The sequence below is a fragment of the Sarcophilus harrisii genome, chromosome 1 (genome assembly GCF_902635505.1).
Source record: "Sarcophilus harrisii chromosome 1, mSarHar1.11, whole genome shotgun sequence".
In the NCBI taxonomy this organism is placed as follows: Eukaryota; Metazoa; Chordata; class Mammalia; order Dasyuromorphia; family Dasyuridae; genus Sarcophilus; species Sarcophilus harrisii.
In genome coordinates, this window is record NC_045426.1 from 306,727,593 (window position 1) to 306,752,139 (window position 24,547).

Below are 24,547 nucleotides of genomic sequence, written 5' to 3' on the forward strand. Positions count from 1 at the left end.
CGAATGAAATACTAAACATAAAGCAACTATAAACTTTAAAGTTCTATATAAATAGTAGGGTTTTTTATTTATCACTGCAGAAAAGTTACAGATTGGCAGAAATTTTCCTTACCAGGAGTTCCCTAAACCATTGAAATCATAGAACTAAATTGCACCATTTCAAATCTTGAGGGTAAAAATAAAAATGACTTTCTTTTTAATTGCAAAATGAATAAATATATGACTCCCCCAACCAATTAGTTAATCAAAAGTTTTACTACATTTACATGATGAAGGAGGAGGGCGGGGAGCTCCTGATCAATTTGATGAAGCTCTCAGTAAACCTAATATGGTTATAGGGTATGGAATTTTTCCTGTGGAGATCACATGGTCCCACTCTATCCTAACTTCAATTGCCATCTCCTCTTTCTTTCATCTTTCTTCAGAATTCGTCATCCCCATGAATTGAATACCATACAATTCAATCCTAATGAAAAACAAAAAAAGTTCTTCCCTCCAAGGATTTATATTCCATCATAATAAATAATGAATTAAAACTTTCAGAGAAAAATGGAGGAAGCAAGACAGAAACAGGAGTTTGGGGTGAAAATTGCATTAGACTATATTTTCTTTTTGTCTGTAATTCTACCATTAGAGATTCATTCCTTTGGGTTTACCCCTTTTAAAAAATCAGATACCCATGGAAGGGCAACTAATTAAAAGTAATATCTCCTCTATAGGAATTCATTCATCATAACACTTTCTAATCAAATTGGATAATGTATTAAAAAGCCTTTTAAAATGCTGAAAGCTATATGAGTGTCAGTTTTATTATTAATATCTGACTCCTAACTAAGGATGAAATGAGAGAAATTTGTCTTTGGTTCTCTTCCAAATAGTGTCACATTCTATCTCCTGGATCTTCTTCCTTCCTTATCTTTCATATATCTCCAGTGCAGTATTCCATTTCTTCATAATTTACATTTCTGGGCCATTTTAATGCCATCCCCTCCTTTACCATTACTTTCTTCCTAGGTATCAAATTAATACAACCATTCCAAGAAAGTTCATCAATTAGCTGCTCTTTGACCCTAGTTACCCTTCCTTCTACCTTCCTTGTCTATAACATTCCACCCATGATATCACGCCCCTTTATTTTGGCTTCTTCTATTAGAGCTTAAGCTGCTTGAAGACAAGGACTATATTGGTTGCTCATATTCATATTCTCTCTCAGTGATCAGAATAATACACAGTGTATAGTATGCCACTTTTTCATTCATTAGTTCACATCCTTGCTTTTATTTGGCTATCTGCTAATCTTTGCAGAGATTAAATGAGCTTAAGGTAAACCCATTCCTCCTTCAACACCAATTTAACCACCTTCTATACCTTCCATGTTTGGGAGGAAATATAGTCGAAAGACAAGAGGAGCTTAATGCAAAATTCAGAAAGGAGATGAAGTTTGATTCTGGTGCCCTTTAACTTCTTATTTCTTTCTTTTCCATTTTCAAAGTCTTCTTCCCCTTGGACATAGAGGGCCTTTATGTTACCACAACAGCCTGTGATTTACCAGTGTGCTTCCAATCCAGGATTTGCCCTTTCTTTTTTTATTTTTCTCTGAGGTAATTAAGATTAAGTGACTTGCTCAGAATCACACAGTAAGTATCTGAGTTGAGGTTTGAATTCAGATCCTCCTGACTTCAGAGGAGATGCTCTATTACAGGGCTTCTTGAACTTTTTCCTACTCATGATTCCTTTTCATCCCCAAAAATTTACATGACCCTCAAGTTTATATAAGTATATAAAATAGGTATACAAAACAAACATTTACTGATAAAAAATCATAATGTCATGATCCCCACATTCAGTTATAAGACCCCATATGGGATTGCAAATCACAATTTTAAGAAACTGGGCTCTATAAGATCTACACTTTCTAAATAGCACTCCATACCTCTGTCCCATCTCCATCAAAACCTATCTATCTTGTGTCTCCTTTCTCTGAGGAAAGCATTATATGAACCAAACCCCACTGAGGTATAAATAACTGATAACAGGTTTTGTTTTATCCTGTAAAAGGTACTGAAGTACATGTTGACAAGGAAATCCTACAGACCAGGTCTACTACATACTCCATATAAACTCCATGTCCCTAAGGACACTCATCACAACTTTGTATCTCTTTAAGTGCCTACATAATGGGGAAGGGAAAGATAGAGAAGGAAGAATGAATCAGAAGCATGGAGGCTTTTCTGGTCCTTTCCCTCCCTGGCATTACCTCTGGGAAAGAATGGGTATCCTAGTCCCACCTGGCCATTCTTTATGTGTTTAATTTAATAAAACTTTGCCACAACAAGAAGATCAAAAACAATCTCTAGAGGCAAAACTTCAGATATTGTGACAGGTCAGTGGGAAAGATATTTGGGGAGAGGTGGGCAGGGAAGGGATTTCCCAGCATCCCTAAAGTCACACCACTGTGCAGCTGCCTGGTCTGCCAAAACAGAAGCTGGCCCTGAGCCTGAGGGAAAAGTTACCAGGAGGGAAAGAAATTTCAAGACATAAGTTCTACCTCCCTCCAGCTGGCTAGGAGCACGAGTCAGTTTCTTAAAGAGAAAAAGGGTACTCCATCTGTAACTCCCACACATCCTCACCAAGAGCAAATGGCCTTGTATTAATATTAATGCCACAGAAAAATAAACCAAGGCTGTGCAGGCCCTGTTTCCAGTCCATAACACCTGGAGTTTAGAAAGGGTTCCTTTATTACCAGATTTCCAGTGGCTTGGAACATGGAACAGGCTCTGAAATCCTAAATCTGGCAGAAGACCACAAGAAAATGAAGCCTGACTGGGCTGAGCACAGGGAAGGAAAGGTACTTTAGGGAAATGAGTCCTTCAGACATGACAGAAAAAGAAAAAATAACAAGAAAGAGTGCATGGCATCCTCAGTGCTCTCCTCTGGCAAGTCTGATTCAATTTTGTTTTCTTCCTACCAACTACTCTGCTATACTACCTCCTTCCCATCCCAATTCCCGTCTCACTGCCTCTTTAATCAAGAAGGAAAGGAAAGCTATGTATGAGCCAGCCACATCCATAGGAGTGGACTTCTTTTACATTGTCCTGGATCTGATGCTTAACACCTGTGTGATCTTGGACAAATCACCCAAGTGATTTTTTTCTGAATTTCAATTTCTTCAAATGTAAAATGAGGGAGTTGAAATAGATTAGGAATTCTTCTAAGATTCACGGTTACACAGGACAAAAATTTAGGTCTTTATTTTCACTAACCTATAAATGAAATATAATTGAAATGCCCCTTTCATTGGGGCAGCCAAGTGGCAAAGTGGAAAGAGTGTCAGGCCTGGAGTCAGGAAAACTCATCTTCCTGAATTCAAATCTGACCTCAAATGCTTAGTAGCTAGATGGCCCTGGACAAGTCACTTAACTCTGTGTGCCTCAGTTACCTTGTCTATAGAATGAGCTGGAGAAAGACAAAGCAAGACAATATAGTAGTTTTATCAAGGAAATCCCAAATGGGCTCACAAACATCAGTTGACTGAAAAAATAACTGAATAGTAATTCCCTTTAATTGTTTAAATCCTACTCTGTGAAGGGATCCATAGGCTTCACCAGACTTTTCCAAAGGGAATTAGAAGACAAGAAAATTTAATAATCCCTGGACTCAAAAGTCTATCCTAGCTCTAAATTTATAATCCCCTGTGTACTATGGTAAATCTTTTGAAAGATTATATAGTTCTAGATCTGAAAGGGATCTCAAAGACTGATATTGAGAGGGACTGGAATCATGTGCTTTAACCACAATCACACAAACATAGACACACACACACACACACACACACACACACACATACACACACTCTGAATATCATTGGGGAGTGTTGCAAACAAAGAAGTTGTGTCACAGACCTGGTGCCATTGTAGTTAACTCTGCCTAAGTAAGCAATCTGAGATCCAGATGTGAGCCCTTTGGGCAAGAAGAGTAGAATAGCCATTTTCATGATTTTGGTGGGGCATTCCTGAGATCTCAATTAGCTCTTGTTAACTGCTGTTTAAACCTTGTAGGTAACTTAGCACAGTTCCTGGGCTCTCTCTCTCTATATATATATGTGTGTGTATATATATACATATATATATAGTAGCATATAATAGTCACTTAATAAATGCTTATGATTGGCTTTTGTTTGTTATTCTTTGAAATGTCTTGAGAAATGCATCTTACCTAAAGGCATTGTAAATCATTTGAAAAAATATTAAATTAAGAAAAATAAAATAAAATTTTAAAAAGAAGGAAATCATTTTTCAGAGGAAGAAACTGCTTTATATTCATTTTCTTATTTGAGCCTCACAACTGTCCCACAAAGTGGGTATTACAAATATTATAATTATATTGAGAATTGATTATCTTACATCTTTCTTTATATCCCCAGTCCTTAGCAAAGTACTTAGCACAAAGTAAGTACTTAATAAATATCTATTAGCTCACTCAGAAAGGTTAAATGACTTTCCTATGGTAATACAATTAGTTAAGTGAAAACTGGCATTTAAACCCAAATTTGCCTCAGTTTCCTCATCTGTAAAATGAATTAGAGAAAAAAATGGCAAACTACTCCAGCATCTTTGCCATGAAAACCAGCATAGGGACAAGAAGAATTCAACACAACTAAAAAACAACTGAACAATAATAATTACAAGTTGGATATACTATCTACTTAAAAAATGCTGCCTCAGTCCAGAGCAATAAGTTCTTAAGTTCCATTTCACCAAATCCAAATGAACTATATATCCTAGGATAATGAAAGATGCGATTGCTGAGACTCTGCCAGGGATCTTGGAAAAACCATGAAGAATAGAAGAAGTGCAAATATCCTGATTTTTTTTAAAAGTAGTCTTTCAAAAAAAGATCATCTGCAAACCATAGGCTAATGAGCTTGACTTCTATAGATGGCAAAATTGTTAAATGCATTTAAAGGCTGGCAGTTTCTCAGGTTGCATGAAGAAAGGAACCAGACTAGTAGATCAAGTGAAAGAAATGGACATATACTTATATTTGAAAAGGCATTTGATAAAGTATCTCATGCTAGATAAATACCTAGATGCTAGATAAAGTATCTCCTAGATAAGATGGAGATATATAAGATAGATAATAATAAAGTTAAAATAATTTAATAACTAGCTAGATAACCCGACTCAAATAGGAGTCATTAATGAGTCAACAAGATGACCTATCTTTTTTATCTTGTGATGGCCAACATGTTACCAAGTATTTGGATGAAAATATGGATGTTACATCTGTCAAATTTGCAGGTGACACAAAGGTGGGAGGGCTTTGGTAACATTTGGGTTGACAGAGCAAACTTGAAAAGCTAAAATAATGGGTCAAATCTATTTAAGATAAAATTTAATACTGACAAACAGAAGTTTATTCCTGGGCTCAAAAAAAGTCAACTTTTATACAAGTAGAAGAGAGGGGAAGTATGGTGATCAACAGTTTTTGTATTAAAAATGTTAAAGTTCTGGGGATTCAGTGGATTGTAAACTTAATGAGTCAATAATATGACATGGTAGCCAATGCTGATACATACTAGACAACATGCAGAGAAGCACAGTTCTGACAATCACATTTTAGGAAGGATGTTATCAAAATACAATATATCCTAAGGAAAAGATACCATTCCCTAAAAGGATCAGTTGTAAGAACTAGAGATGTTTAGTCTGGAGAAGAAGAGACTTGGAATGGTATAATAAATTGCCTCAAGTATGTGAAGGACTATCATGTGAAAGGATTATACTTTTTTCTGCTTAGCTCCAGAGGGAAGACCCAAGAGTAATGTTTGAAAATTTCAAAGAGGCTGATTTAGACTTAATTTAAGGAAATTGTCTTTACCAATTTGAGCTCTTAAAAGGGAAATGGGTGCATTGGGAGATAGTGGGTTCCCACAATGTTGTCTGGAGCTCTTCAAGGGAATGCTAAATGTGATGTTTTTAATTATGTAGAAGAGAGAGACTCATGCCCACATATAGGTCAAATTAGGTGACATGGAAGATTTAGTGATTCTATAATCCTGCAATATATTATTTGTCAATTTCCAGTCCACACACAAACTACAGTTTTTTGCTTATGGTGGCATCACAAAAAGTTTATAGCTTGAAGAGATTTTAGTAATCATTTGGTACAGTTTTCTTATTTTGTAGAGGAAATAAATAGAGGCTCATACAGGAAGAGAAAATTGTCTATAACCTCACAAATTGTAAGTGAATTCTGCATGGTGTGACCATTCCAAAAAGGACTCAAATCATCCTCTAGATTTTGGTATCCAATGGTGGAATCAGCTAGTTGGGGCAAGGGAGAGAGTTTTAGATCTAGAGTAAGGAACAACTTAATTTAAATCAGGTCTCAGACATTTACTGTGTGACCCTGGACAAGTCATTTCACCTATGTTTGCCTCAGTTTCCTCATGTGTAAAATGGGAACAATAATAACGCTTACCTCCCAGGATTGTTGTGGGGATCAAATGAGGTAATAATTGTAAAGTGCCAGAGACATAATTAGTGCTGTATAAATGTTAGCTGTTATTAATATTTATTTGCTTTTCTGATAACTGCTGAAACTTCCTAGACTGAATATCAATAGTTACTGAATGCCTGTGGCACAGGACAATAGAAGAATAATTTTTTTATTTGTTCCTTTCTGTGTTAAATTTATTTTGTCCTGAATGAGGAAAGACTTGACCATCAATGAGGATGAGGTTCTATCATACCAATATCATCTTGTAAAATTGCTTTTCCAGGTCAAATTCAAGTCCAGGTCATCACTGCTGAGTTTCATGCATCTGAGTGGCTTTTGTGGTTGAGCTATAGCTATGGCTCCCTATGGCTCAGATTCTATACCAATAATATTTTAAATGGGACTGACTTGGATTCAATCCAGAAGATTTACACAAACATGCATAAACAATCCAGCATAGCCAAGATTTAAAGGTCAAAGCAAACATCAGAAACTGCTACAGCTTTCCAGTGTTGGTCAGGAATATAGTGTCCTTGTGTTGAAACCCTCTGGTTAGTTAATTTTATCTCCTCAAGTAGTCCCAGGGGCAATGGAGATCAATGATTAAATAAGCCAGCAATTCTTAGAAATGTTCTAGAAACTCTTCTTCTTTCACAGCAAGCCATTCTTCTTGCTCATCCCTCGTCATCCAAGAAGAATGTTTATTCTCTTTTTCTCTTTGTGCATTATGTTTACATACATATATATCTACAGAGATTATTAGTAGTTTCAGGGAAATGCACTAAGATGATCTTCCTTCCAGAAGCAGAGAAAGACAGAGGGAGGAGAAGGATAGGATAGGAGAGAGAGAGAGAGAGAGAGAGAGAGAGAGAGAGAGAGAGAGAGAGAGAGAGAGAGAGAGAGAGAGAGAGAGAGAGAGAGAGACAAAGACAGACACAGAGAGAGAGACAGAGAGACAGAGAGACAGAGACAGAGAGACAGAGAGACACAGAGAGAGAAAGAGAGACAGAGAAAGAGAAAGAGAGAGGCAGAGACAGACAGAGACAGAGACAGACAGAGAGGGAGGGAAGGATGGAGGGAGAGAGAGAGAGATTCACAAAACTAAAAGTCCATCTGAGAAGTAATTGGATTCTGCCTGAATGTCCATAAATACAGTTAACACATACTGTCCTGACTCTGGGATCTATTAAATGCACTTATAGGACTGAATTTGGAAAGGATATGAAGGAAATTTGGATTACAATTCTTTCTATAAAGGGAAAGGCAAATTATAGATGAACACAGAACAAAAATAAAGAGACTACAAGCCCTAGGAAAGGCTGATTCCAGGGATAAAATAGGAAAGAAATGGGTCAGTCAGGCAATTTGGGGGAGCCAAAGATCAAGACAAAGCATAATTAAGATTTCTGCAATGATATAACTTCCCCCTTTATTTTAAATTTCTTTAATTTTCCCTTGTCATTTTAAGAAAAAAAATTGTAAAGTCAAATAAGAATCATGGATTGATTTCACAAAGAGAAGACAAATAAGAATGCACATTGCTTTTCCAGAGGAATACAGAGATTTCAGAAGGTTGTGTCAATGACACAGCTATCACTAGTTTTTTTTTCCTCAGAGTAACAGAGAAAAACATTTATTTATTTGTTTGTTTGTTTGTTTGCTAGGTGAAAGAGGAGATTCTTTGCCTCAATTATTACCTAGCCTTAACCACTGAATGGATGCAACCTCAGTCAAACTCAGATCTGTTGACTTAAAAAGGCCAAGGTCTCCCACTACACTCAGGGCCATCTCCAGTCGTCCTGATCTACAACTGGTCAGATGGCCCTGGAGGGGAAAGTGAGGCTGGTAACTTTGTACAGAACTCCCTCACTTAAATCCAGTTCACTTGTATGTCATAGCCTTCCTGAAGTCTTGGTCCTCTTGGAGAACAAAGGGCAAACAAGACCAGGGTAAGCACTGACCAATTCAGTGGTAGTTTGAAGCACAATACAGAACAGGATTTCCCTAGGCACAATACAATGGAGTGGAATACAAACACAGATACAAAGGGAATACTACATAGGAATAGCACCCCCCACACACACACCCCGTGCATCTCTTAAACACACACACAAACACACAAACACACACACACACACAGACACACACACAGTATGCTCTTTTGCCAGAATGAACTCTCTCCTCATATCTCTCATTCTTATCAATTAACTCATCATTCATATGAAAGGCAGTCTAGAACAATGGAAAATATACAAGATTTGGAGTCAGAAGATTTGAGGGGAAGCTGAATATTGTCACCTATCTCCTGCATGACTTTGAGTAAATCCTTAACATCTCTGGATCTCAATATACAACATGAAGGGGTTGGATTACATAGCCTCTAAAGCCTCATCCAATTACATGATCTACCAACTCTATAGTCACAGTATTATGGAAATTTAGGAATACTAGTCAAGAGGCCCTGGTCATCCTGTTATTATCTGTTGCCTCATGATGGGAGAGTGGCTGATGCCCTCTTTAAGACTGTTGGCAACCCATGCTATCCTTCTGTTCCCATGTCAGAAATACTCCACTTCCCTGATGATGATAATAAATGGGTGAGAAGTAAGGGTGAGGGGGGACAGCCAGGTGGTGCTGTGGATAGCACCTCAGACTTATAGTCAGGAAGATTTAATTTCAAATCCAACCTCAGACATTCACTAGCTGTGTGACCTTGAACAAGTCACTTCACCCCATTTGCCTCAGTTTCCTCATCTGTAAAATGAGTTGGGGGAGGAAATGGCAAATCATTTCAGTATCTTTGCCAAGAAAACCCTTAATGGGGTCTGAAAGAATTGAACAACAACATAAAAAGGATAGTGACAGAAAGATACAAGTGGGAAATATCAATCAGAAAAGTTTTCAACTTGCTAGTGAAGAATAAGTCAGATTCAAAACATAGAAACAAGACCTTGCATTATTATAGTCATCCTTTGTGAAAAGTTATATATACAATGTATCATGTTGCATAGAGCAACAACCAGAAATGATCAGATTCAAATTATGTGGTCCTGAAAAAACCGCCAACATAGAACAAAGAGGAGGGTGTCATTTATCTGGAGCTGACTTGGACTTTAAGGATCATCTAGTTTAAAACCTTCATTTTGTAGAAGAAAGAATTAAAACTAAAAAGAGCTAATGGTTTGCTCAGGGTCATATAGATAGTAAATGGTGGCACTAGTTTTCAACCTCAGGTCCTCCAAGTGCAGACCTCATGAACTTTACACTACACTAGAATGAGAATTTGAAGGCGGAGAATACCAAAAGCAAGCTTCACTAACTTAGTATCTGAACCTCATGGATAGTATGAAAGTGATAAACTTACTGAGTTAATCAATAAACTAGTTTTGTGTGATTAAATAGAAAGATCACAGAAGGCAAGTTATGGTTTTGCCACTAACTGTAATATATGACCAAAGTTAAGTCATTCTTGACACTTCAGTTTCTTTATCTCTAAAATGGAAGAAAGGAAACAAGCATTTATTAAGCCTCTACTATAAGCCTGGTACTGTGTTAACCCCTTAAAAATATTATATCATTTGATCATCACAACAACCCTGGGAAACAGGTGCTATTATTAACCCCATTTTGCAGTTGAGGAAACCACTGTAAAGTTAAGTGATTTGTCCAGAGTCACACAACTAGTAAGCATCTAAGACTGGATCTGAATTCAAGTTTTCCTGACACAAGGCCCAACAATGTAGGAAATGATTATCTTTATTGTATTAGTATGAGAACCCAGTGGAATACTGTGGTTCTGGAAAGCTATCACCAGGAAGAAGCGTCAGAGACACCATGATCCCCCTATACCAACCAATAAATTGCCAAGCACTTTCTATGACTCTAGCCTATTCCATAGGTTGAGAGGAATATCAGTGAAATAATAATAATGTATCTAACCAAATAAATTTATCTTCTGTTGGAAAATAATGTTAGAATAAAATATAAGAAGTTAAATTCTAAAATACTGATAAGTATTGCAAACAGAATTCAAAGAAAGAATAAATTCATGAAACTAAAGTAGTGAAGCAATCTATGGGTTCTCAGTGCAAAGGAAACTGCATACATAGTTCTTAGTGCTTAGAGATTTGGTCTAATTCTCTCATCTGTAAGAAGTCTGAGGCCCAGAGAGTGGAAGTGTGTGTATGTGTGTGTGTGTGTGTGTGTGTGTTTCATTTCTTGAAAGAGCTAAAAGTAACGCCCTCCCCCCCCCCCAGTTCTTTGAGTTCAGTGTTCTTTCTCCTACATTTTACTCAATCTAAAAGCTTTATTTAAGCACATATTTAGCGAAGCTTCAGAAATACAAATAGGATAGCAAAACAACTCCTGCTCTCCAAGAGCTTACATTCTACCTAGGAAGATACACACATAGAAGTAAATGCAGGATATATACAAAGTAAAATACAAAATAATCTTAGAAGTGGTTGCTGGCAATTCAGGCAATCAGGGATGCTCTCTTGAAAGAGGGAGCATTTCAACTGTGCTTTGAAGGTAGCAAGAGATTCCAAAAATGAGAGAGCATTCAGTCATGGGGGACAGAGAACCTGTGCAATGATACAGAGACATTTGATGGGATGTCATGCACTGGAAAAACCAAGCAGGAACATAGAGCAAGCATGAAGGGGAATAGTGTTGACTCAATCTGCAGAGATAGTACTTGAAATGCCAAACCAAAATGCTAAAATTTTGATCTTCAAAATATTTGGGAGTCAATGAAGCTTTTTGAGCAAAGGTGTAATGTTACCAAACCTGTGCTTTAGGAATGTTAGTCTGAAAGTTGTACAGAGGAGGGTTTGGGAGATTTAGAAAACAAAGACACCAGCTGGAAAACTATTGTAACAACCTGGTTTAGTAATTATGAAAGCCTGAACAAGGACTATAAGTAGAAAGAATGGGACAGATGCTGAGAGATGTTTTATAAAAAGAATCATTAAGATTTGTGACCAATAGGATATGCTGAGTGAAAGAGAGTGAATCCAGAATAACTCCAACATGGTGGCTAGAATAAGGTGGTACCTTCTATAGAAATAAAGAAACCAAAAAGGATGGGGCAGCTAGGTGGTGCCACGGGTAGAGCACTGGCCTTAGAACCAGGAAAACTTATTTTCTTGAGTTCAAATCTGGCCTCTGACACTTCCTAGTTATGTGATCCTGGGAGAATCATTTAACCCTCTTTGCTTCAGTTTCCTCATCTATAAAATGAGCTAGAGAAAGAAAGGGCAAATCATTCCAGTATCTTTACCAAGAAAACTTCAAATGGGATCACAAAGAGACTGAATGGAACATCCCAACAACAAAACATCAAAGAGGGAAGGGTAGGTTGAGTTTACTAACTTGGATTAGCTCATCAAAACAGCTAATTATTCCCTAAGAAGGCCCAAACCTACTTTAGGGAGTCTATCCTACTAATTTACAATCTAAGGAAACCAAACAGTCTATGGACACAATGAACTCATCCTTCAGTTCTCCTTTTGTTGAGATTTGCTATATCTTCTTTAGTCCTCAATTCCATGAAAACCCTGAGATTTGCTTTTCTATGATGCTCCCTTGAACCATAACTATAGCCAAACATGCTATCAAATAATGGCGGTGGGTCGGAGCAAATATGTCCAAATGCCTGGGAAGAACCCCAGACCTGGTGTTCAGAGTCCGCTTTCCAAGCCCTGTCTGAATCACTCTGAGCCTCCAGGAATGAAAAGGACCCTTTTTGCAGCTTTTACTGATGCAGTTACAGCCTTAAAAGAGAGCTCTTGGCTAAGGAGAGGAAAGATTTGCAGTAAAAAAAAAAAAAATGCCTATTGGTTTTATCATCGTTACTCCTACTATCATCATTATTACTGTGCCTGCTTATTACTATTATTATTGCTCATTTAGACAGCATTTTGTTTTTGCAAAGTGCCCGACAATTACTCCGGCTCCGGCCCGGGGAATAAAAGGTGGCTGCTTAGAATCCTCCGAAGTGCTTGGGAGAAGAAATAAATAGAAAAATAGTGCCCCCTACAGGATACAGAGAATACCAGCAAGAGACCTCAGCCGCTTGTTCTATGGGGGAGACATTTGGAGCAGAATGGAGAAAACAGACCCCAAATCAGAATAAGTTTGAAAAGGAATTGTTGGAGAGGAAAAAGCAACACTAGAACTAAAGTTAAAGTTCAGAGACTGTGGCTTGGTCACGTGTTATAGTCAAGTTAATTTATCCTCTGTGAGACTGTCGTCCTCAAATACTGTGAAATATCGGAGAAAAGTGCTGGATTTGGGGTTAACGGACCTGGGTTACGATCTTAGTTCTTCCACCTATTGCCTCTGTGACTTAGCCCCAATGACTTATACCTGGTCTTCAATTTCCTCATGTAAAAATTATGGATTGATAATAATAAAAACAATGATGATTATTATGACAATAACGGTTATCAATGTTTATGCAGGATGTCCCACAAGTCTTAATGCATGCTAAGCTGTTCAAATTTTGAACTATACAGAGATACACTGACTGTGCTTTGAAATTTGTAGCATCCTATATACATCGTCTAATCTGATCCTCATTACAACCCTAAGAAGAAAATACTGTGGGTCTTATTATCTGAAATTTATAGATGGGGAAAATAAGGATTGGAGAGGTTAAATAATATTCCCACTATTGAGTGTCAAATGCAGACCTCAACCCCAAATCTTCCTGACTCCAAATTGAGTCGTTTCAGTCAAGGTCCTGATCTTTTGTGACCTTATTGGGGTTTTCTTTTTTTTTTTTTTTTTTTTTTAAATTTAATAGCCTTTTATTTACAGGATATATACATGGGTAACTTTACAGCATTAACAATTGCCAAACCTCTTGTTCCAATTTTTCACCTCTTACCCCCCCACCCCCCTCCCCTAAATGGCAGGATGACCAGTAGATGTTAATTATATTAAAATATAACTTAGATACACAATAAGTATACATGACCAAAACATTATTTTGCTGTACAAAAAGAATCAGACTCTGAATTATTGTACAATTAGCTTGTGAAGGAAATCAAAGATGCAGGTGTGCATAAATATTAGGGATTGGGAATTCAATGTAATGGTTTTTAGTCATCTCCCAGAGTTCTTTTTCTGGGTATAGCTAGTTCAGTTCATTACTGCTCCATTAGAAATGATTTGGTTGATCTCGTTGCTGAGGATGGCCTGATCCATCAGAACTGGTCATCATCTAGTATTGTTGTTGAAGTATATAATGATCCTGGTCCTGCTCATTTCACTCAGCATCAGTTCGTGTAAGTCTCTCCAGGCCTTTCTGAAATCATCCTGTTGGTCATTTCTTACAGAACAGTAATATTCCATAATATTCATATACCACAATTTATTCAGCCATTCTCCAACTGATGGACATCCATTCAGTTTCCAGTTTCTAGCCACTACAAAAAGGGCTGCCACAAACATTCGTGCACATACAGGTCCCTTTCCCTTCTTTATAATCTCTTTGGGATATAATCCCAGTAGTAACACTGCTGGATCAAAGGGTATGCACAGTTTGATAACTTTTTGAGCATAGTTCCAAACTACTCTCCAAAATGGTTGGATTCGTTCACAACTCCACCAACAATGAATCAATGTCTTATTGGGGTTTTCTTGACAAATATATTGGAGTAGTTTTCCATTCCCCTTCTCCAGCTCATTTTATTACAGATAAGGAACTGAAGCAAACAGAGTTAGGCGACCAGATAGGTAGTATAGTGGACAAAAGAACTCATCTTCCCCAATTCAAATCTGGCCTTAGGCACTGACTAGCTTTGTGGCCCTAGGCAAGTGATTTAACTTCTCTACCTCAGTTCTTCATCCTTAAAATGAGCTGGAGGAGGAGTATCTTTGCCAAAAAAAAAAAAAAAGCCCAAATGAGGTCACTGAAACAACTTAACAACAATTTTGCCAAGAAAAGCCCAAATGAGGTCACAGAATCAACTGAAACAACTCAACAATAACATCAACAATAGGATCCCACAGTTAATAAGTGTCTGAGACCATATTTGAATTCAAGTCTTCCTGATTCCAAGTCCAGTACTCTATCTGCTGCACTACCAAGCTGTCCTAACTCTAAATCTAGCCCAGGAAAATTCCATTATAAGGGAATGGACTAGGTGAATGGTATCAAATAGTAATAAAGGCTTTTAAATTGTACATGAGGAACCCTATGAGCCACATGTGGACTTAGCTTTATAATGTAATATGACCTATTTAATTGTAGTTTTATTTCTTTTGCTAAATATTTCCCAATTACTGTTTTCATCTTGTTTAGGCCACACTCAAGATTGTTGTGGGCCACATGCAGCCTACAGATCATCTGCTTGATACCTCCCTACTAGATAACCTCTAAAGTTCTTTCTGGCTCTAAATTTGTGCTCTATAAAATGGGGAAAGAGAGCATTGCCCTATCTCTTACATGATTGCTGTCATGAAAGTATTCTGTTAACCTCAAAGTGTTTCTAAATCCAAATTTTACTGTATAGTTATAGTTATTGTGATGATTATCACATCCTCAGACTAAAGTTTGGATTTGAGACAAGTTATATGGTGAATGTAGAGACAAGGAACTGAGGTAGGGGGAAGTTGAACATATAAAAACAGAAATAAACCCAGCTAAAGTTGGGTGTTTGGAAAATAATTGGTGGTAAAGTTTTAGTTTATGATTGTGGTAGAATATTATTGTGCTATAAGAAATGACAAACAGAATAGTTTCAGAAAATCTGGAAAGACTTACTGATGCTAAGTGAAGTAAGCAGAAACAAGAGTATATTAAATAGTGTAATAGCAATACTGTAATGATCAACTGTGAATGATTTAAGTATTCTCAGAAATACAAAGATCCAAGACAATTCTGAAGGATCTATGATGAAAAATACTATGTATCTCCAGAGAAAGAACTGAATGCAGATTGAACTGAATCTAAATGCATATTGAAGCATATAATTTTTTTACTTTATTTTTCTTAGGGATTTTTTCTATTTTCTTTCACAACATGATTAATATGGAAAGATGTTTTACATGACTACACATGTATAGCCTTTATCAAATTGCTTTCCTTCTCAATGATGGGGGAGTGGAAGGGAAATGAGAATATGGAACTCAAAATTATAATTTTAAAAAGCTAAGGTTAAAAATTGTTATGGAGTACCAGTCCTGAAGTCTGGAGAACCTAAGTTCAAGTCTATCCTCAGACACTTATTAGCTATATGACCTGGGGAAGCCACTTAATCTGATTGCCCCCAAAAAAACGTTAAAAATAGTTTCATATGTAATTGGGAAAAATTAAATATTTAAATTCAAAATAAGAAAGAATTAGAGGTTAGGGAAATCAAATAAATCTGAGTGAAGACTCATTTATACTTTAGGCCATCATAGAAAGAAGACTCCCAAGAATCAGGTTGGCTAATGATTCTCTCAAGCAGTAAACAAAAGTCCTGCTAGCAAGAAACAAAAACTATCCTGAGAATGGCCTTTGCACCCCAGAGTCAGGGAACTGATCTAATTAGTTGACCTCCCAAATGAGCCATGGATCAAATGGCTTTTGAATTAGTATTGAAGAAATCATAGAATCTTGGAACTTAGGACCCCAACACTAGAGATGAACAGAATCTAAAAGGGCAACTAGTCTCAACTTATCATCATACAGATAAGGAAACTGAGGTCCAGGTGAATTAAGTAACACCTTGTTTTGCTTAGGCAATATAAATCAAAGGTAGGATTTGAAGTCAGATCCTATAACACCAGAACTAGTGCTCTTCAATGTTTCATACTGCCAGAAGGGATTAGAAATGACCTAATATAATTTCTCACCCCTCACCAAAATTTTTGGTATACCATCCCTTACAAATCCACCCTCTGCCCTAATACTTCCAGGGTCTGAGGAGCTTGCTGTCTTATAAGGTAGCCATTCCATTCCTGGAGAGCTCTAAATGTCAGGAATTTTATGCCTTATACAGTACTGGACTAAAATGTTCCTTGTAACTTCTACCATTTAACTTTAGTTCTGCCCTCTGGTATAAAGAAAGCAGAAGTCTATTCCTTCTCTGTAAAACAGCCCTCCAAATATTTAAAAACATGTTGTTTAATACCCTTTTGACCTCCTCCTGATCTCTTCTTAATATTCCCATTTCCTTTAACTGAACCCCCTACTTTATTTCATCCTAATCACTCTCGGGTGGATATGATCCAATTTGTCAATGTTTTTCCTAAAATTGGAACTTCAGCATTGAATATGAGTCAAGTGGTCTGACCATCACACAATATAATGGAACTATTTTGCACAATAATTTGGACTGTATGCTTTTCTCAAGGCAACTTATGACTGAATTAGCTCTTTAAACTTTCATGTTACCCTCAGACTGAGCTTTTTTTCAGAGGCAAAACTATGGTACATAGAGGGCTACTGTTATCAGCCTCAGGGCTTAGTGACATTGTCTGAGATTACCTTCACTGGAAATGACAGCCTGAAACCTCGCTGCCCACCTGACAAAGTGGAATCAAGCATCTCCTTTGTGGTTAGTAAATACTTATAAACCCAAGGAGCACTACAACTTCCCTAGAGATAACCAGAGGAAAATATAGGCAAAGTAAGCACGTAACTGGTCAAAGGTGTCCTTGAACAGAGATGAAGTAGGTTGCTGCTCATATGATTCTTATGATTTGTAATGAGTACTTTAAAAAGCTGCATAGGTTTCTCCATATTAACCTGACATTGTACTTGAAACTCTTACCATGAAAATCACTCCTCCAGGTTATACAATAAAAAGTGTATGGAAGAATAGTAGGTGGAAATATTACTTCCAAAAAGCCTATGTTAAAAAAAAAATGCTACTCAAGTTCAACTCTCCAGTCTCACTCTCTCATAAGCAGGAATGCATTTTATCAAAGTAGCTAAATGTCATATTAAGTGGCAACACAATAAGAAAGAAGACCCTCAAAAAGTATCAATAGAGAGAAAAAAGTACATTAAATTTCAATATCATGAGAATGGAGCTATGATATTAGGAATGGAGGCAAGACTTTCTATTATCCAACAAAGAGATGGTGTCAAAACCAAATTATTTCCCTCGCTTCTCAATCTTACTGTTTCTGAGAAGAGAGAAAATGGAGAAAAGAATGATGGGAGTATAACCTTAGTATCACAAAAACATAAACTTTTAAAGGTAGGAGAAAAAAATATTTCAACTCCTTAATTTCAAGAGCTCAGCTTTCAATCCCATATAAAGTGAAAATTCAACCCCAATGACCAAGTCCATTTGTCCTAAGATGATTTAGTTCTTACCTACTCCATTCCAAGGATACACGAGCCTTCTAGAAACCATCTGTCAGCACTTATCTTTCATTAATTTTTTAATCAAAAGCATATCCAACTCTGGCTGACATTTTATGACTTTAGTTTTTATAGTAATTGCAACCCATATGAATCAGCCACATAAATGCCACAAGACAAGATTGAACATAACATTTTTTTTTATTTCTTACAATTTCTTATAATCACTTGTTGACTTGGGGCAGGCAGGTGGTGCAGTAGGATTGAGCACCAGCCCTGAAATCAGGAGGATCTGAGTTCAAATTTGACCTCAAACACTTAACACTTCCTAGCTATATGACCCTGGGCAAGTCACTTAACCCCAATTGCCCAAGGGGGAAAAAAAAGAATTGTATTGTTTGTGAGTAACCAAAAAATGTTATTCACTGCCTTTAGAAGTCTCTATCTCATAAGAACCATGGAAAGTCTTCCTTTCACTCTCTTTGCCAAGAAAAAAAAAGGATAAAAGAAAAGTTTTAAAACAAATAAACACTAAAGTATATTTTGAATGCATTGTCTTTGTCCCAAAATCAAGTAACAGTGTTCTGAAGCTCCAGGGAGACATTAGCATTGTCCTTTCTCTTCTGAAATGCCAATAAAGGAAAAGTAAAGTTTCAAAATAGTTAAATGTGACAGTTCCACATAGACAAATGGAAATCACGATCATTCAAAATACAGAATGATGCAAGAAATATTTCATAAAGCTCTTCAAAATTTACTGCTAGTTTCATACTTAAGGGCCTTTCTTAGTGCTGAAAATGACTTTCTCCAACTCAAATGCAAATGCAAAAGAAAAATGCAAAGAAAGCCAGCTTTCTGTCTAAAAAGAAAAGCTATTCCCTTTAGAGCCTCTGGTTGGAAGGGACTTCAAAGAGCAACTATTCCAACTCCATCATGAGCAGAAATCTCGATTACAAATATCCCCAAATGGTCCTTCAGCCTCCACTTCAAGACTCAGTGAAAGGAAGCTACTACCTCTAGAGCAAGCCATTTCACTAACAATAGACAAATAGGATTTTTTCTGCATATTAAAGCAAAATTTGTCTCTCTGCAATTGTCACCCATTGCTCCTACTCCTACTCCCTGAGGCCAAATAAACCATATCTACTACCCATCACATAAGGTAGAACATAAGAATATGTGCCCCACAACTACCACTTAACACATATTTTCTCATCCAAAGAAATTCTCCCAGAAAGTTTAGATTCAAAGCATTATGGATATTCATCCATTCAAAAAACAAAAGCTCCCACTAATATATTTGTTTTTCCAATCAACCAGGAGACAAAAAAAGCATTTAGTGAATATCATAGCAAGAAAACAAGGGACCTTTTCCCCCATAAACCCAGTACAACTTTCTCACAAACTCATATATCATTAGAAAGAATGAATGAAATATATGTCGCCACAGTACATATAGAGGAGCAACCCACTTTACCCATATCTTATGATGATCATATAATATTCATCCCGTGGGGTATATAGTGTTTGCCCAGCACGTAGTTTCTACCACTTAGATGGAAATAGTAATTTTAGTTCCATAAGACATTTTTTTCTTTTTGGTCTCATGTGGATACAAAAGGGTATTGTTTCTGGCTTTATTGTCTCTCTCAGTCATGGCTCTCCTGGTTATAAGGTCATAGATTTTTTTTCTTTTCTTCCAGCTTCTAGTTTTATCTAGTCTCCAACTCTAAGAAGAGAGAGGCCATTGCTTTCTCATCCATCTTATAACTTACATCTCAAGGGATTAAACTCAAGGTCTTTTAGGGAATCAGGCCCTTTACATACCTACTTTTAGATTGAAGGAAAAACCTTTAGGTATTCTTTTCTGTGGGACAGTTAAGTGACACCATAGTGGATAGAGGGCTGCGCCTGGCGTCAGGAAGACTCCTTCATTAGCTGTGAGATCCTGGGCAAGTCTTCCAAGCCTTTTTGCCACAGTTTTCTCATCTGTAAAATGAGTCATAGAAGGAAATAGCAAACCATTCCAGCATCTTTTCCAAGAAAACCCCAAAATGAGGCCATGAAGAGTAGGACATAACTGAAAAACAATTCTATTCCACATACAAAGTCTATCTGTTCTTAGAGTTCTGACTAGTAGAGAGTTTCACCTCTCCAAAAAGAGAGTCCCCATTCAAACAGAACCGTTAGCCAATTAAGTAAATCTCACAGATATTATATCTGTTTTAAACCTTAATGTCTTGAAGACATTAGAGACTTCTAAAGGCAGTGAATAACATTTTTTTGGAAACAATACAATTCTTTTTTTTTTTCCCTTGAGGCAATTGGGGTTAAGTGACTTACCCAGGGTCATACAGCTAGGAAGTGTTAAATCGCTCAAGCGATTAATCCCCCTACCTCAATTTCCTATTTCAAGATTCAATCTGACTCAGAAAGTCCTTTTTATTCCTTAATTCCTTAATTGAGATCCCATTCCCCAAAAGTCATTGAAATGCAAGGGAGAGATCTAACAAAGAAACCTCAAAATGCTTTGTAGGTTTGACCCAACACAGTTTTTCCAGCCCCCCCCCCAAAAAATAAAAAGAATACTATTCAGATTCAAAAAATGTCTTAAAGCCATTGTCTTTCTCCTGCCTGACCACATTCTTACTTCTATCATGTATGTTTGATCCGCAATAATGGTCATATATCAACACTTGGATACTGCAGTGTTTTTATAGACACTCTCATAATCTTATCAGAGATACGACATTCTCCTGTTTCTCTTACTTCTCCACTTGCTCCTTGTCCAATCCAGGGATTGGACACAAAGGTGTGACCATCTCATTTCTTTGCTCAAAAATCCCACAATTTCTCTCTGTTGCATAATGGGTAAAATTCAGAACAATTGATGTAGAATTCAAAAGGCTTCATGATTCAGTGCCACCACCCCATCTTTCTTTTGTCTTATAGCACTCCCTTCTACATACTTTATGACATATTAAAACTGAAAAACTTATGCTCAGGTCTTCAAATTTTCCTCCTCCATTCCCTTGCTAATGTTATTTCTGATCTATAAAATGCTTCTCCTCCTCTTCCTCCTCCTTCTTCTTTTTCTCTTTCTTCTCTCTCTCTCTCTCTCTCTCTCTCTCTCTCTCTCTCTCTCTCTCTTTCTCTGTGTCTGTGTTTCTCTATGTGTGTGCATCTCTCTGTCTCTGTCTCTCTCTCTGTTTTCCCTTTTGAATTCTTACACATTTAAGTCAAACTTAAACAACAGCAATAATAAATAAACAACAATGATAATGAACAAAATAATATAAGTATAATAATAGCCAGTCTTTATATAGTGTTTTTTCTTACAAGGATTACATAGTACTTTGCAAAATGTTTAGTATGATTGTACTGTAGTATTGTAGTATTGTAGTATGATTGTTTAGTATGATTGTAACCTATGTCAAATTAATTGCCATCTGAGGGAGAGGGCAGGGAAGGAAGGGAAGGAGAAAATGGAAATCAAAATATTATAAAAAATAGATGTTGAAAACTAATGAGTTTTTTAAAATAAAATAATTTGCAATTATCTCATTTTATCCTTATAACCACCTTTGAAAGTACCTTGAAGTTACATGCTATCATTATCCTATTTTAAAGATAAGGAAAATGAGAGAGGCAGAGATTAAGTGACTTGCTCACACTGATCACAAATCACACAGGTAATATCTGAGGCCAGATTTGAACTCAGGTGTTCCTTATTTCAGTTTCAGCTCTCTATGCACTGCAGTACAACTAATTGGTAAAATGACCTTTCCCTTGGACATACCAGCATTTTGCTTATGTTTTCCTCATACATTTATAAAATATTATGTTATAGTCATTTGAATATGCCATATCCTTCTACTAAATTGTGATCCCCATGAAGACAGGAATGATATCTTGAATAATTGGTTTGTCTTCACTAACATGTACAATTGTTACCTACACACAACCAGAAGATTGATCATAAATGATCAAGGAATCATAGTTAGAAAGTACTCATACCGACAATGTAAGATTACAACTAGGATGATAGAGGACTTCAAGATCCTGCCATATAAGAACTGAAGTCCAGATGCCTCCAGACATAGCAACTCCATGTGCAATGAGTTTGGATACTTGAGGGTGTGCTAAATATTCCAAGGTCAGAAATGGAAAAAATTGTCACTGTGGTAATCAGCAAGGTCATTAGCAAACCTTGAGAAACCCATTTCAGGAGCATGGTGGGGACAGAAATTAGACATAAGACATTAATAAGTCATTAGAATTGATAGAGACAATAATTATTTAATTTAGCATGGTTCAGTGTGATTGATCTGATCCTACAAGAAGATGTTATGGGCCAGAACTTGAAACAAGATACTAAGTGGGAAGCAATGCTTGTGTGCTTGGGTTTGCACCTTTAAGAATTTACACATTAGAAGTCACACATTAGAGCTCACACACTGGAGTTCCAAGAACAGGAGATACACAAAGTTAATTTGTGTTACTTTGTGAATTCACACCTCCCATAATCCCACTCTCAGAGGAGAAGTCAGCCTTTTACACTGAGCATAAAAAGAGCCAGAAGTCACTTCAGAGGATGGACAGAGTGAGAGTCAGTTCAGAAGAAGCCATGAGTCGGAGTTGAGCTAGAAGCAGAAGCTGGAAGAGCTAAAAAACAAGCTGCAAGAGCTCTTGGATCCAAGGAGGGAGAGAGGCCTCTAAGAAAACTAACCGGGCCCAAGGAAAGAGACGAGACTTGGAAGGAGAAAATAAACATTTGGATTTTATCAGCTGGCTACATTTGGAGTGATTATTACCCAGAACTAAAACTAAGGCTGCCTCCAGAACCTCCCCAAGATACCTGCTCCCAAAAAACCATTATATTTTAAAGAAGAGAACACCACAAGACATTAAGAGAGAAGATAGAGAAATGGGGGCATAAAAGTGCAGACAATTTTTCAAGTAGTTTGGTCATAAGAGAGAGCAGGGCACTAAAATAATACATGGATGGAGTAGAAGGATCAAAAAAGGTTCTTATGATTAGAGAGATATGAGCTTTTTGTAGGCAAATAGAAATGGACTTATCAGAAGAAATAAAAATAATGATACAAGGGATAATTGTTGGAGCAACATCTTAGGGAAGATCAAAAGGGAATGTGGATTAATATCTTAGAAAAGCTACAAGATCAAGCAGGGAAAAAGGAGAAACTGAACATTTTTGAGGACTGGAAGAGAAAAATTAAGGGAATTCCTCACCTCACTTTTTCAACAGTGAACAGGATTTGGACCTGGAATCTAGAGGGAATTGATTAGAATCCCATCTCAAACACTTATTAACTCAATGACCTTAAACATTCAGTTTCATCATCTGTAAAATGAATCTATAGAATTCTACTAAAGTTTGTTCCAGTTCTAAATTTATGATCCTATGATGGCAAAAAGTATCAGGGCAAATTATTTGATGAAATTGTAAAGGGAGGATATTTTGGAAAAATTGAGAATTTCTTTTCTGGATAGAGTGTGACTCTCAGTCAATAAGAAAATTTTTAAGTTTCCTACTGAGGACACTACTATTTCCTTCCTAACACAAGGATATGTATTTTTGAAAAAAGCATGTGGAGTTTAACATATATTAGATTACTTGATGCTTAGGGGAGAGGGTGGGAGAAGGGAGGGAGAAAAATTCGAAACACAAGATTTTGCAAGGGTGAATGTTAAAAAGTATCTTTGCATGTATTTTGAAAATAAAAAGCTATTATTTAGAAAAAAAAAGAAAGAAAGAAAGATGATCAGCAAGATGATTTCAGAAAGGCCTGGAGAGACTTATATGAACTGATGCTAAGTAAAGGTTACTAGAACCAAAAGAACATTGTGCACAGCAACAAGCTTTTGTGATAATCAACTCTGATAGACTTGTCTCTTTTCAACAGTGAGGTGACTCAGGACAATTTTAATAGACTTATGATGGAGAGAGCCATTTTCAACCAGAGAGAGAATTATGGGGATTGAATGTGGATCACAATATAATATTTCCACCTTTTGTTGGTTTATTTTGTGTGTGGGGTGACAATTATATTATCATCCTTTATGTCTAAATCATGAACACATTTCATCAGATTTCCTCTTTATGGCAGCCATAAAGAGGAAATCTGATGAAATGTGTTCATGATTTAGACATAAATGGTGATAATATAAGCAAATTAGGAGAACACAAGTACTAGAGAAAATTATGAAATGCAAAATGGATAATTTTGGTTATGTTAAATTAAAAGGGGGTAATACAAACAAAACGAATGCAGCAGAGGAAGCAGAAAGGTGGGAAACAGCTCTTATAGCCAATGTTTCTTATTAAGGACTTATTTCTAAATTGTGTATAGAACTAAGTCAAATTTATAAGAACACAAATCATTCCCAACTGATAAACGGTCAAAAAATATTGACAGACAATTTTCAGATGAAGAAATTAAATCCATATGAAGTCATATGAAAAAATGTTCTACATCACTATTAATTAGAAAAATGCAAAGTAAAATAACTCTGAGGTACCATCTCATATCTTCAGACTGGCTAAGATGACAGGAAAAGACAAATGCTTTGGTTTTGGCTCCATGATTCTGAAAGGACTGTCTTACCTTTGAGATATAATAAGATAGTTCTGGCAGAATATTTTGTCCAAAACACATAGAACAAACCTAACATGATACCCCAAATCAGAGAACCCAAGAGAAATCTGCATATACA

At 36.7% G+C, this 24,547-nt stretch overlaps 1 long non-coding RNA gene across 1 annotated transcript in view; it reads right to left on the reverse strand.

The window, feature by feature from the left end:
- LOC111719355 overlaps nucleotides 1–24,547 on the reverse strand; it is a 63,854-nt gene that overhangs the window by 7,323 nt on the left and 31,984 nt on the right. The gene's annotated exons all lie outside the window — the stretch shown is intronic.